Source organism: Narcine bancroftii (assembly GCF_036971445.1).
Source record: "Narcine bancroftii isolate sNarBan1 chromosome 1 unlocalized genomic scaffold, sNarBan1.hap1 SUPER_1_unloc_1, whole genome shotgun sequence".
Taxonomy (NCBI): Eukaryota; Metazoa; Chordata; class Chondrichthyes; order Torpediniformes; family Narcinidae; genus Narcine; species Narcine bancroftii.
In genome coordinates this window covers 1,980,234-1,994,672 of record NW_027211795.1, presented here as the reverse complement: position 1 = coordinate 1,994,672, position 14,439 = coordinate 1,980,234, and positions in this window count along the sequence as shown.

Here is a 14,439-nt window from a genome sequence, read left to right as displayed (position 1 = left end):
AATCAGAGCTGGGGAATCAGAGGCGGGGAATCAGAGTTGGGGAATCAGAGGCGGGGAATCAGATATGGGGAAACAGAGGCGGGGAATCAGAGGCAGGGAAACGGAGGCGGGGAATCAGATATTGGGAATCAGAGGCGGGGAATCAGAGGCAGGGAATCAGACGCGGGGAAACAGAGGCGGGGAATCAGAGCTGGGGAATCAGAGGCGGGGAATCAGAGTTGGGGAATCAGAGGAGGGGAATCAGATATGGGGAATCAGAGGCGGGGAATCAGAGGCGGGGTAACAGAGATGGGGAATCAGAGGCAGGGAATCACAGGCAGAGAATCAGACGCGGGTAATCAGAGGCGGGGAATCATAGTTGGCGAATCACAGGCGGGGAATAAGAGTTGGGGAATCAGAGGCGGGGAATCTGATATGGGGAATCAGAGGCGGGGAATCAGAGGCAGGGAAACAGAGGCGGGGAATCAGACATGGGGAATCAGAGGCGGGGGATCAGAGCGGGGAATCAGAGTTGGGGAATCAGAGGCGGGGAATTAGATATGGGGAAACAGAGGCGGGGAATCAGAGGCGGGGAAACAGATGCGGGGAATCAGATATGGGGAATCAGAGGTGGTGAATCAAAGGCGCTGAATCAGAGATGGCGAATCAGAGGCGGGGAATCAGAGGCAGGGAATCAAACACGGGGAATCAGAGGCGGGGAATCAGAGTTGGGGAATCAGAGGCGGGGAATCAGATATGGGGAAACAGAGGCGGTGATTCAGAGGCGGTGAAACAGAGGCGGGGAATCAGATATGGGGAATCAGAGGTGGGGTATCAGAGGTTGGGAATCAGAGGCAGGGAATCAGAGGCGGGGAATCAGAGGCGGAAAATCAGAGGCAGGGAATCAGATGTGCAGAATCAGAAATGGGGAATCAGAGGCAGGGAATCAGAGGTGGGGAATCAAACACGGGGAATCAGAGGCGCGGAATCAGAGTTGGTGAATCAGAGGCGGGGAATCAGATATGGGGAAACAGAGGCGGTGATTCAGAGGCGGTGAAACAGAGGCGGGGAATCAGATATGGGGAATCAGAGGTGGGGTATCAGAGGTTGGGAATCAGAGGCAGGGAATCAGAGGCGGGGAATCAGAGGCGGAAAATCAGAGGCAGGGAATCAGATGTGCAGAATCAGAAATGGGGAATCAGAGGCAGGGAATCAGAGGTGGGGAATCAGAGGCAGGGAATCAGAGGCCGGGAATCAGAGGCGGGGTATCAGATATGGGGAATCAGAGGTGGGGAATAAGAGGCAGGGAATCAGATGTGCGAAATCAGAGATAGGGAATCAGAGGCAGGGAAATATAGGTGGGGAATCAGATATGGGGAATCAGAGATGGCGAATCAATGGCGCTGAATCAGAGACGGGGAATCAGAGGCGGGGAATCAGAGGCGGGGAATCAGAGTTGGTGAATCAGAGGCGGGGAATCAGATATGGGGAAACAGAGGTGGGGAATCAGAGGTGGGGAAACAGAGGTGGGGAAACAGAGGTGGGGAATCAGATATGGGGAATCAGAGGTGGTGAATCGGAGGTTGGGAATCAGAGGCAGGGAATCAGAGGCGGGGAATCAGAGGCGGGGAATCAGAGGCAGGGAATCAGATGTACGGAATCAGAAATGGGGAATCAGAGGCAGGGAATCAGAGGCGGGGAATCAGAGGCGTGGAAACAGAGGCGGGGAATCAGATATGGGGAATCAGAGGTGTGGAATCAAAGGCGGTGAATCAGAGATGGGGAATCAGAGGCGGGGAATCAGAGGCAGGGAATCAGACGTGGGGAATCAGAGGCGGGGAATCAGAGCTGGGGAATCAGAGGCGTGGTATCAGAGTTGGGGAATCAGCGGCGGGGAATCAGATATGGGGAATCAGAGGCGGGGAATCAGAGCTGGGGAATGAGAGGCCGGGAATCAGATATGGTGAAACAGAGGCGGGGAATAAGAGGCGGGGAAACAGAGGCGGGGAATCAGATATGGGGAATCAGAGGTCGGGAATCAGAGGTTGGGAAACAGAGGGAGGGAATCAGATATGGGGAATCAGAGGTGGGGAATCAGAGGTTGGGAATCAGAGGCAGGGAATCAGAGGCGGGGAATCAGTGTTTGGGAATCAGAGGAGGGGAATCAGATATGAGGAAACAGATGCAGGGAATCAGAGGGGGGAAACATAGGCGGGGAATCAGATATGGGGAATCAGAGGTGGGGAATCAGAGGTTCGGAATCAGAAGCATGGAATCAGAGGCGGGGCATCAGAGGCGGGGAATCAGAGGCAGGGAATTGGATGTGCGGAATCAGAGATGGGGAATCAGAGGTGGGGAATGAGATATGGGGAATCAGAGGCGTGGAATCAGAGGCGGGGTAACAGAGGCGGGGAATCACATATGGGGAATCAGCGGTGGCGAATCAAAGGTGGTGAATCAGAGATGGGGAAGCAGAGGCGGGGAATCAGATTTGGGGAATCAGAGGCGGGGAATCAGATATGGGGAATCAGAGGCGGGGAATCAGACGCGGGGAATCAGAGGTGGTGAATCAGAGCTGGGGAATCAGAGGCGGGAAATCAGTGTTGGGGAATCAGAGGCAGGGAATCAGATAGAGGCATGAAATCAGAGGCGGGGCATCAGAGGCGGGGAATCAGAGGCAGGGAATCGGATGTGCGGAATCAGAGATGGGGAATCAGAGGTGGGAATCAGAGTCCGGGAATCAGAGTTGGGGAATCAGAGGAGGGGAATCAGAGGCTGGGAATCAGAGGCATGGAATCAGAGGCGGGGCATCAGAGGCGGGGAATCAGAGGCAGGGAATCGGATGTGCGGAATCAGAGATGGGGAATCAGAGGTGGGGAATCAGAGTCCGGGAATCAGAGATGTGGAATCAGAGGCGGGGAATAAGAGGCGGGGAAACAGAGGCGGGGAATCAGATATGGGGAATCAGAGGTCGGGAATCAGAGGTTGGGAATCAGAGGCAGGGAATCAAACATGGGGAATCAGAGGCTGGGAATCAGACGCGGGAAGTCAGAGGCGGGGATTCAGAGCTGGGGAATGAGAGGCAGGGAATCAGATATGTGGAAACAGAGGCGGGGAATAAGAGGCGGGGAAACAGAGGCGGGGAATCAGATATGGGGAATCAGAGGTCGGGAATCAGAGGTTGGGAATCAGAGGCAGGGAATCAAAGGCGGGGAATCAGAATTGGGGAATCAGAGATAGGGAATCAGAGATAGGGAATCAGAGGCGGGGAATCAGACGCGGGGAATCAGAGGTGGTGAATCAGAGCTGGGGAATCAGAGGCGGGAAATCAGTGTTGGGGAATCAGAGGCGGGGAATCAGATATGAGGAAACAGAGGCATGAAACCAGAGGCGGGGCATCAGAGGCGGGGAATCAGAGGCAGGGAATCGGATGTGCGGAATCAGAGATGGGGAATCAGAGGTGGGAATCAGAGATGGGGAATCAGAGGAGGGGAATCAGAGGCGGGGAAACATAGGTGGGGAATAAGATATGGGGAATCAGAGGTGGGGAATCAGAGGCGATGAATCAGAGATGGCGAATCAGAGGCGGGGAATCAGTGGCAGGCAATCAGACATGGGGAATCAGAGGCTGGGAATCAGATGCGGGGAGTCAGAGGCGGGGAATCAGAGCTGGGGAATCAGAGGCGGGGAATCAGCGTTGGGGAATCAGAGGCGGGGAATCAGATATGGGGAAACAGAGGCGGGGAATCAGAGGCAGGGAAACGGAGGCGGGGAATCAGATATTTGGAATCAGAGGCGGGGAATCAGAGGCAGGGATTCAGACGCGGGGAATCAGAGGAGGGGAATCATAGCTGGCGAATCAGAGGCGGGGAATCAGAGGCTGGGAAACAGAGACGGGGAATCAGATATGGGGAATCATAGGTGGGGAATCAGAGGTGGTGAATCAGAGATGGGGAATCAGAGGTGGGGAATCAGAGGCGTGGAATCAGAGTTGGGGAATCAGAGGAGGGGAATCAGATATGGGGAATCAGAGGCGGGGAATCAGAGGCGGGGTAACAGAGATGGGGAATCAGAGGCAGGGAATCACAGGCAGAGAATCAGAGCTGGGGAATCAGAGGCGGGGAATCAGAGTTGGGGAATCAGAGGAGGGGAATCAGATATGGGGAATCAGAGGCGGGGAATCAGAGGCGGGGAAACAGAGGCGGGGAATCAGAGGCAGGGAAACAGAGGCGGGGAATCAGACGTGGGGAATCAGAGGAGGGGAATTAGATATGGGGAATCAGAGTTGGGGAATCAGATGCGGGGAAACAGATGCGGGGAATCAGAGTTGGGGAAACAGAGGTGGGGAATCAGAGGTTGGGAATCAGAGGCAGGGAATCAGAGGCGGGGAATCAGAGGCGGGGAATCAGAGGCAGGGAATCAGATGTGCGGAATCAGAGATGGGGAATCAGAGGCAGGGAATCAGAGGCGGGGAATCAGAGGCGGGGAATCAGAGGCCGGGAATCAGAGGCGGGGAATGAGAGGCCAGGAATGAGAGGCCTGGAATCAGAGGCCGGGAATCAGAGGCCGGGAATCAGAGGTGGGGAAAAAGAGGCAGGGAATCAGATGTGCAGAATCAGAGTTGGGGAATCAGAGGCGGGGAATCAGATATGGGGAAACAGAGGCGGGGAATCAGAGGTGGGGAAACAGAGGAGGGGAATCAGATATGGGGAATCAGAGGAGGGGAATCAGAGGTTGGGAATCAGAGGCAGGGAATCAGAGGTGGGGATTCAGAGGCAGGGAATAAGATGCGGGGAATCAGAGGCGGGAATTCAGAGCTGGGGAATCAGAGCGGGGAATCAGATTTGGGGAATCAGAGGCGGGGAATTAGATATGGGGAAACAGAGGCGGGGAATCAGAGGTGGGGAAACAGAGGTGGGGAATCAGATATTTGGAATCAGAGGCGGGGAATCAGAGGCAGGGATTCAGACGCGGGGAATCAGAAGAGGGGAATCATAGCTGGCGAATCAGAGGCGGGGAATCAGAGGCGGGGAAACAGAGACGGGGAATCAGATATGGGGAATCATAGGTGGGGAATCAGAGGTGGTGAATCAGAGATGGGGAATCAGAGGTGGGGAATCAGAGGCGTGGAATCAGAGTTGGGGAATCAGAGGAGGGGAATCAGATATGGGGAATCAGAGGCGGGGAATCAGAGGCGGGGTAACAGAGATGGGGAATCAGAGGCAGGGAATCACAGGCAGAGAATCAGAGCTGGGGAATCAGAGGCGGGGAATCAGAGTTGGGGAATCAGAGGAGGGGAATCAGATATGGGGAATCAGAGGCGGGGAATCAGAGGCGGGGTAACAGAGATGGGGAATCAGAGGCAGGCAATCACAGGCAGAGAATCAGACGCGGGGAATCAGAGGCGGGGAATCATAGTTGGCGAATCACAGGCGGGGAATAAGAGTTGGGGAATCAGAGGCGGGGAATCTGATATGGGGAATCAGAGGCGGGGAATCAGAGGCAGGGAAACAGAGGCGGGGAATCAGACGTGGGGAATCAGAGGAGGGGAATTAGATATGGGGAATCAGAGTTGGGGAATCAGATGCGGGGAAACAGATGCGGGGAATCAGATATGGGGAATCAGAGGTGGTGAATCAAAGGCGCTGAATCAGAGATGGGGAATCAGAGGCGGGGAATCAGAGGCAGGGAATCAAACACGGGGAATCAGAGGCGGGGAATCAGAGTTGGGGAATCAGAGGCGGGGAATCAGATATGGGGAAACAGAGGCGGTGATTCAGAGGCGGTGAAACAGAGGCGGGGAATCAGATATGGGGAATCAGAGGTGGGGTATCAGAGGTTGGGAATCAGAGGCAGGGAATCAGAGGCGGGGAATCAGAGGCGGGGAATCAGAGGCAGGGAATCAGATGTGCAGAATCAGAAATGGGGAATCAGAGGCAGGGAATCAGAGGTGGGGAATCAGAGCCAGGGAATCAGAGGCCGGGAATCAGAGGCAGGGAATCAGATATGGGGAATCACAGGTGGGGAATCAGAGGCAGGGAATCAGATGTGCGGAATCAGAGATGGGGAATCAGAGGCAGGGAAACAGAGGTGGGGAATCAGATATGGGGAATCAGAGATGGCGAATCAATGGCGCTGAATCAGAGATGGGGAATCAGAGGCGGGGAATCAGAGGCGGGGAATCAGAGTTGGTGAATCAGAGGCGGGGAATCAGATATGGGGAAACAGAGGTGGGGAATCAGAGGTGGGGAAACAGAGGTGGGGAATCAGATATGGGGAATCAGAGGTGGTGAATCAGAGGTTGGGAATCAGAGGCAGGGAATCAGAGGCGGGGATCAGAGGCGGGGAATCAGAGGCAGGGAATCAGATGTACGGAATCAGAAATGGGGAATCAGAGGCAGGGAATCAGAATCAGAAGCGGGGAATCAGAGCTGGGGAATCAGAGCGGTGAATCAGAGTTGGGGAATCAGAGGCGGGGAATTAGATATGGGGAAACAGAGGCGGGGAATCAGAGGCGGGGAAACAGAGGCGGGGAATCAGAGGCGGGGAAACAGAGGCAGGGAATCAGATATGGGTAATCAGAGGTGGGAAATCAGAGGCAGGGAATCAGATGTGCGGAATCAGAGATGGGGAATCAGAGGCAGGGAATCAGAATCAGAAGCGGGGAATCAGAGGCCGGGAATCAGAGGCCGGGAATCAGATGCCGGGAATAAGAGGCCGGGAATCAGAGGTGGGGAATCAGAGTCCGGGAATCAGAGATGGGGAATCAGAGGCTGGGAATGAGATATGGGGAATCAGAGGTGGGGAATCAGAGGTGGGGAAACAGAGGCGGGGAATCACATATGGGGAATCAGAGGTGGCGAATCAAAGGCGGTGAATCAAAGATGGGGAAGAAGAGGCGGGGAATCAGAGGCAGGGAATCAAACACGGGGAATTAGAGGCGGGGAATCAGAGCTGGGGAATCAGAGGCGGGGAATCAGAGTTGGGGAATCAGAGGCGGGGAATCAGAGGTTGGGAATCAGAGGCAGGGAATCAGAGGCGGGGAATCAGAGGCGGGGAATCAGAGGCAGGGAATCAGATGTGCGGAATCAGAGATGGGGAATCAGAGGCAGGGAATCAAACACGGGGAATTAGAGGCGGGGAATCAGAGCTGGGGAATCAGAGGCGAAGAATCAGAGTTGGGGAATCAGAGGTGGGGAATCAGAGGTTGGGAATCAGAGGCAGGGAATCAGAGGCGGGGAATCAGAGGTGGGGAATCAGAGGCAGGGAATCAGATGTGCGGAATCAGAGATGGGGAATCAGAGGCAGGGAATCAGAGGCGGGGAATCAGAGGCGGGGAATCAGAGGCCGGGAATCAGAGGTGGGGAATGAGAGGCCAGGAATGAGAGGCCTGGAATCAGAGGCCGGGAATCAGAGGCCGGGAATCAGAGGTGGGGAAAAAGAGGCAGGGAATCAGATGTGCAGAATCAGAGTTGGGGAATCAGAGGCGGGGAATCAGATATGGGGAAACAGAGGCGGGGAATCAGAGGTGGGGAATCAGAGGAGGGGAATCAGATATGAGGAAACAGATGCAGGGAATCAGAGGGGGGAAACATAGGCGGGGAATCAGATATGGGGAATCAGAGGTGGGGAATCAGAGGTTCGGAATCAGAAGCATGGAATCAGAGGCGGGGCATCAGAGGCGGGGAATCAGAGGCAGGGAATTGGATGTGCGGAATCAGAGATGGGGAATCAGAGGCGGGGAATGAGATATGGGGAATCAGAGGCGTGGAATCAGAGGCGGGGTAACAGAGGCGGGGAATCACATATGGGGAATCAGCGGTGGCGAATCAAAGGTGGTGAATCAGAGATGGGGAAGCAGAGGCGGGGAATCAGATTTGGGGAATCAGAGGCGGGAAATCAGATATGGGGAATCAGAGGCGGGGAATCAGACGCGGGGAATCAGAGGTGATGAATCAGAGCTGGGGAATCAGAGGCGGGAAATCAGTGGCGGGGAAACAGATGCGGGGAATCAGAGTTGGGGAATCAGAGGTGGGGAATCAGAGGTTGGGAATCAGAGGCAGGGAATCAGAGGCGGGGAATCAGAGGCGGGGAATCAGAGGCAGGGAATCAGATGTGCGGAATCAGAGATGGGGAATCAGAGGCAGGGAATCAGAGGCGGGGAATCAGAGGCGGGGAATCAGAGGTTGGGAATCAGAGGCAGGGAATCAGAGGCGGGGAATCAGAGGCGGGGAATCAGAGGCAGGGAATCAGATGTGCGGAATCAGAGATGGGGAATCAGAGGCAGGGAATCAGAGGCGGGGAATCAGAGGCGGGGAATCAGAGGCCGGGAATCAGAGGCGGGGAATGAGAGGCCAGGAATGAGAGGCCTGGAATCAGAGGCCGGGAATCAGAGGCCGGGAATCAGAGGTGGGGAAAAAGAGGCAGGGAATCAGATGTGCAGAATCAGAGTTGGGGAATCAGAGGCGGGGAATCAGATATGGGGAAACAGAGGCGGGGAATCAGAGGTGGGGAAACAGAGGAGGGGAATCAGATATGGGGAATCAGAGGAGGGGAATCAGAGGTTGGGAATCAGAGGCAGGGAATCAGAGGTGGGGATTCAGAGGCAGGGAATAAGATGCGGGGAATCAGAGGCGGGAATTCAGAGCTGGGGAATCAGAGCGGGGAATCAGATTTGGGGAATCAGAGGCGGGGAATTAGATATGGGGAAACAGAGGCGGGGAATCAGAGGTGGGGAAACAGAGGTGGGGAATCAGATATTTGGAATCAGAGGCGGGGAATCAGAGGCAGGGATTCAGACGCGGGGAATCAGAGGAGGGGAATCATAGCTGGCGAATCAGAGGCGGGGAATCAGAGGCGGGGAAACAGAGACGGGGAATCAGATATGGGGAATCATAGGTGGGGAATCAGAGGTGGTGAATCAGAGATGGGGAATCAGAGGTGGGGAATCAGAGGCGTGGAATCAGAGTTGGGGAATCAGAGGAGGGGAATCAGATATGGGGAATCAGAGGCGGGGAATCAGAGGCGGGGTAACAGAGATGGGGAATCAGAGGCAGGGAATCACAGGCAGAGAATCAGAGCTGGGGAATCAGAGGCGGGGAATCAGAGTTGGGGAATCAGAGGAGGGGAATCAGATATGGGGAATCAGAGGCGGGGAATCAGAGGCGGGGTAACAGAGATGGGGAATCAGAGGCAGGCAATCACAGGCAGAGAATCAGACGCGGGGAATCAGAGGCGGGGAATCATAGTTGGCGAATCACAGGCGGGGAATAAGAGTTGGGGAATCAGAGGCGGGGAATCTGATATGGGGAATCAGAGGCGGGGAATCAGAGGCAGGGAAACAGAGGCGGGGAATCAGACGTGGGGAATCAGAGGAGGGGAATTAGATATGGGGAATCAGAGTTGGGGAATCAGATGCGGGGAAACAGATGCGGGGAATCAGATATGGGGAATCAGAGGTGGTGAATCAAAGGCGCTGAATCAGAGATGGGGAATCAGAGGCGGGGAATCAGAGGCAGGGAATCAAACACGGGGAATCAGAGGCGGGGAATCAGAGTTGGGGAATCAGAGGCGGGGAATCAGATATGGGGAAACAGAGGCGGTGATTCAGAGGCGGTGAAACAGAGGCGGGGAATCAGATATGGGGAATCAGAGGTGGGGTATCAGAGGTTGGGAATCAGAGGCAGGGAATCAGAGGCGGGGAATCAGAGGCGGGGAATCAGAGGCAGGGAATCAGATGTGCAGAATCAGAAATGGGGAATCAGAGGCAGGGAATCAGAGGTGGGGAATCAGAGCCAGGGAATCAGAGGCCGGGAATCAGAGGCAGGGAATCAGATATGGGGAATCACAGGTGGGGAATCAGAGGCAGGGAATCAGATGTGCGGAATCAGAGATGGGGAATCAGAGGCAGGGAAACAGAGGTGGGGAATCAGATGTGGGGAATCAGAGATGGCGAATCAATGGCGCTGAATCAGAGATGGGGAATCAGAGGCGGGGAATCAGAGGCGGGGAATCAGAGTTGGTGAATCAGAGGCGGGGAATCAGATATGGGGAAACAGAGGTGGGGAATCAGAGGTGGGGAAACAGAGGTGGGGAATCAGATATGGGGAATCAGAGGTGGTGAATCAGAGGTTGGGAATCAGAGGCAGGGAATCAGAGGCGGGGATCAGAGGCGGGGAATCAGAGGCAGGGAATCAGATGTACGGAATCAGAAATGGGGAATCAGAGGCAGGGAATCAGAATCAGAAGCGGGGAATCAGAGCTGGGGAATCAGAGCGGTGAATCAGAGTTGGGGAATCAGAGGCGGGGAATTAGATATGGGGAAACAGAGGCGGGGAATCAGAGGCGGGGAAACAGAGGCGGGGAATCAGAGGCGGGGAAACAGAGGCAGGGAATCAGATATGGGTAATCAGAGGTGGGAAATCAGAGGCAGGGAATCAGATGTGCGGAATCAGAGATGGGGAATCAGAGGCAGGGAATCAGAATCAGAAGCGGGGAATCAGAGGCCGGGAATCAGAGGCCGGGAATCAGATGCCGGGAATAAGAGGCCGGGAATCAGAGGTGGGGAATCAGAGTCCGGGAATCAGAGATGGGGAATCAGAGGCTGGGAATGAGATATGGGGAATCAGAGGTGGGGAATCAGAGGTGGGGAAACAGAGGCGGGGAATCACATATGGGGAATCAGAGGTGGCGAATCAAAGGCGGTGAATCAAAGATGGGGAAGAAGAGGCGGGGAATCAGAGGCAGGGAATCAAACACGGGGAATTAGAGGCGGGGAATCAGAGCTGGGGAATCAGAGGCGGGGAATCAGAGTTGGGGAATCAGAGGCGGGGAATCAGAGGTTGGGAATCAGAGGCAGGGAATCAGAGGCGGGGAATCAGAGGCGGGGAATCAGAGGCAGGGAATCAGATGTGCGGAATCAGAGATGGGGAATCAGAGGCAGGGAATCAAACACGGGGAATTAGAGGCGGGGAATCAGAGCTGGGGAATCAGAGGCGAAGAATCAGAGTTGGGGAATCAGAGGTGGGGAATCAGAGGTTGGGAATCAGAGGCAGGGAATCAGAGGCGGGGAATCAGAGGCGGGGAATCAGAGGCAGGGAATCAGATGTGCGGAATCAGAGATGGGGAATCAGAGGCAGGGAATCAGAGGCGGGGAATCAGAGGCGGGGAATCAGAGGCCGGGAATCAGAGGTGGGGAATGAGAGGCCAGGAATGAGAGGCCTGGAATCAGAGGCCGGGAATCAGAGGCCGGGAATCAGAGGTGGGGAAAAAGAGGCAGGGAATCAGATGTGCAGAATCAGAGTTGGGGAATCAGAGGCGGGGAATCAGATATGGGGAAACAGAGGCGGGGAATCAGAGGTGGGGAATCAGAGGAGGGGAATCAGATATGAGGAAACAGATGCAGGGAATCAGAGGGGGGAAACATAGGCGGGGAATCAGATATGGGGAATCAGAGGTGGGGAATCAGAGGTTCGGAATCAGAAGCATGGAATCAGAGGCGGGGCATCAGAGGCGGGGAATCAGAGGCAGGGAATTGGATGTGCGGAATCAGAGATGGGGAATCAGAGGCGGGGAATGAGATATGGGGAATCAGAGGCGTGGAATCAGAGGCGGGGTAACAGAGGCGGGGAATCACATATGGGGAATCAGCGGTGGCGAATCAAAGGTGGTGAATCAGAGATGGGGAAGCAGAGGCGGGGAATCAGATTTGGGGAATCAGAGGCGGGAAATCAGATATGGGGAATCAGAGGCGGGGAATCAGACGCGGGGAATCAGAGGTGGTGAATCAGAGCTGGGGAATCAGAGGCGGGAAATCAGTGTTGGGGAATCAGAGGCAGGGAATCAGATAGAGGCATGAAATCAGAGGCGGGGCATCAGAGGCGGGGAATCAGAGGCAGGGAATCGGATGTGCGGAATCAGAGATGGGGAATCAGAGGTGGGAATCAGAGTCCGGGAATCAGAGTTGGGGAATCAGAGGAGGGGAATCAGAGGCTGGGAATCAGAGGCATGGAATCAGAGGCGGGGCATCAGAGGCGGGGAATCAGAGGCAGGGAATCGGATGTGCGGAATCAGAGATGGGGAATCAGAGGTGGGGAATCAGAGTCCGGGAATCAGAGATGTGGAATCAGAGGCGGGGAATAAGAGGCGGGGAAACAGAGGCGGGGAATCAGATATGGGGAATCAGAGGTCGGGAATCAGAGGTTGGGAATCAGAGGCAGGGAATCAAACATGGGGAATCAGAGGCTGGGAATCAGACGCGGGAAGTCAGAGGCGGGGATTCAGAGCTGGGGATTGAGAGGCAGGGAATCAGATATGTGGAAACAGAGGCGGGGAATAAGAGGCGGGGAAACAGAGGCGGGGAATCAGATATGGGGAATCAGAGGTCGGGAATCAGAGGTTGGGAATCAGAGGCAGGGAATCAAAGGCGGGGAATCAGAATTGGGGAATCAGAGATAGGGAATCAGAGATAGGGAATCAGAGGCGGGGAATCAGACGCGGGGAATCAGAGGTGGTGAATCAGAGCTGGGGAATCAGAGGCGGGAAATCAGTGTTGGGGAATCAGAGGCGGGGAATCAGATATGAGGAAACAGAGGCATGAAACCAGAGGCGGGGCATCAGAGGCGGGGAATCAGAGGCAGGGAATCGGATGTGCGGAATCAGAGATGGGGAATCAGAGGTGGGAATCAGAGATGGGGAATCAGAGGAGGGGAATCAGAGGCGGGGAAACATAGGTGGGGAATAAGATATGGGGAATCAGAGGTGGGGAATCAGAGGCGATGAATCAGAGATGGCGAATCAGAGGCGGGGAATCAGTGGCAGGAAATCAGACATGGGGAATCAGAGGCTGGGAATCAGATGCTGGGAGTCAGAGGCGGGGAATCAGAGCTGGGGAATCAGAGACGGGGAATCAGAGTTGGGGAATCAGAGGCGGGGAATCAGATATGGGGAAACAGAGGCGGGGAATCAGAGGCAGGGAAACGGAGGCGGGGAATCAGATATTTGGAATCAGAGGCGGGGAATCAGAGGCAGGGATTCAGACGCGGGGAATCAGAGGAGGGGAATCATAGCTGGCGAATCAGAGGCGGGGAATCAGAGGCGGGGAAACAGAGACGGGGAATCAGATATGGGGAATCATAGGTGGGAATCAGAGGTGGTGAATCAGAGATGGGGAATCAGAGGTGGGGAATCAGAGGCGTGGAATCAGAGTTGGGGAATCAGAGGAGGGGAATCAGATATGGGGAATCAGAGGCGGGGAATCAGAGGCGGGGTAACAGAGATGGGGAATCAGAGGCAGGGAATCACAGGCAGAGAATCAGAGCTGGGGAATCAGAGGCGGGGAATCAGAGTTGGGGAATCAGAGGAGGGGAATCAGATATGGGGAATCAGAGGCGGGGAATCAGAGGCGGGGAAACAGAGGCGGGGAATCAGAGGCAGGGAAACAGAGGCGGGGAATCAGACGTGGGGAATCAGAGGAGGGGAATTAGATATGGGGAATCAGAGTTGGGGAATCAGATGCGGGGAAACAGATGCGGGGAATCAGAGTTGGGGAATCAGAGGTGGGGAATCAGAGGTTGGGAATCAGAGGCAGGGAATCAGAGGCGGGGAATCAGAGGCGGGGAATCAGAGGCAGGGAATCAGATGTGCGGAATCAGAGATGGGGAAAGAGGCAGGGAATCAGAGGTGGGGAATCAGAGGCGGGGAATCAGAGGCCGGGAATCAGAGGCGGGGAATGAGAGGCCAGGAATGAGAGGCCTGGAATCAGAGGCCGGGAATCAGAGGCCGGGAATCAGAGGTGGGGAAAAAGAGGCAGGGAATCAGATGTGCAGAATCAGAGTTGGGGAATCAGAGGTGGGGAATCAGATATGGGGAAACAGAGGCGGGGAATCAGAGGTGGGGAAACAGAGGAGGGGAATCAGATATGGGGAATCAGAGGAGGGGAATCAGAGGTTGGGAATCAGAGGCAGGGAATCAGAGGTGGGGATTCAGAGGCAGGGAATAAGATGCGGGGAATCAGAGGCGGGAATTCAGAGCTGGGGAATCAGAGCGGGGAATCAGATTTGGGGAATCAGAGGCGGGGAATTAGATATGGGGAAACAGAGGCGGGGAATCAGAGGTGGGGAAACAGAGGTGGGGAATCAGATATTTGGAATCAGAGGCGGGGAATCAGAGGCAGGGATTCAGACGCGGGGAATCAGAGGAGGGGAATCATAGCTGGCGAATCAGAGGCGGGGAATCAGAGGCGGGGAAACAGAGACGGGGAATCAGATATGGGGAATCATAGGTGGGGAATCAGAGGTGGTGAATCAGAGATGGGGAATCAGAGGTGGGGAATCAGAGGCGTGGAATCAGAGTTGGGGAATCAGAGGAGGGGAATCAGATATGGGGAATCAGAGGCGGGGAATCAGAGGCGGGGTAACAGAGATGGGGAATCAGAGGCAGGGAATCACAGGCAGAGAATCA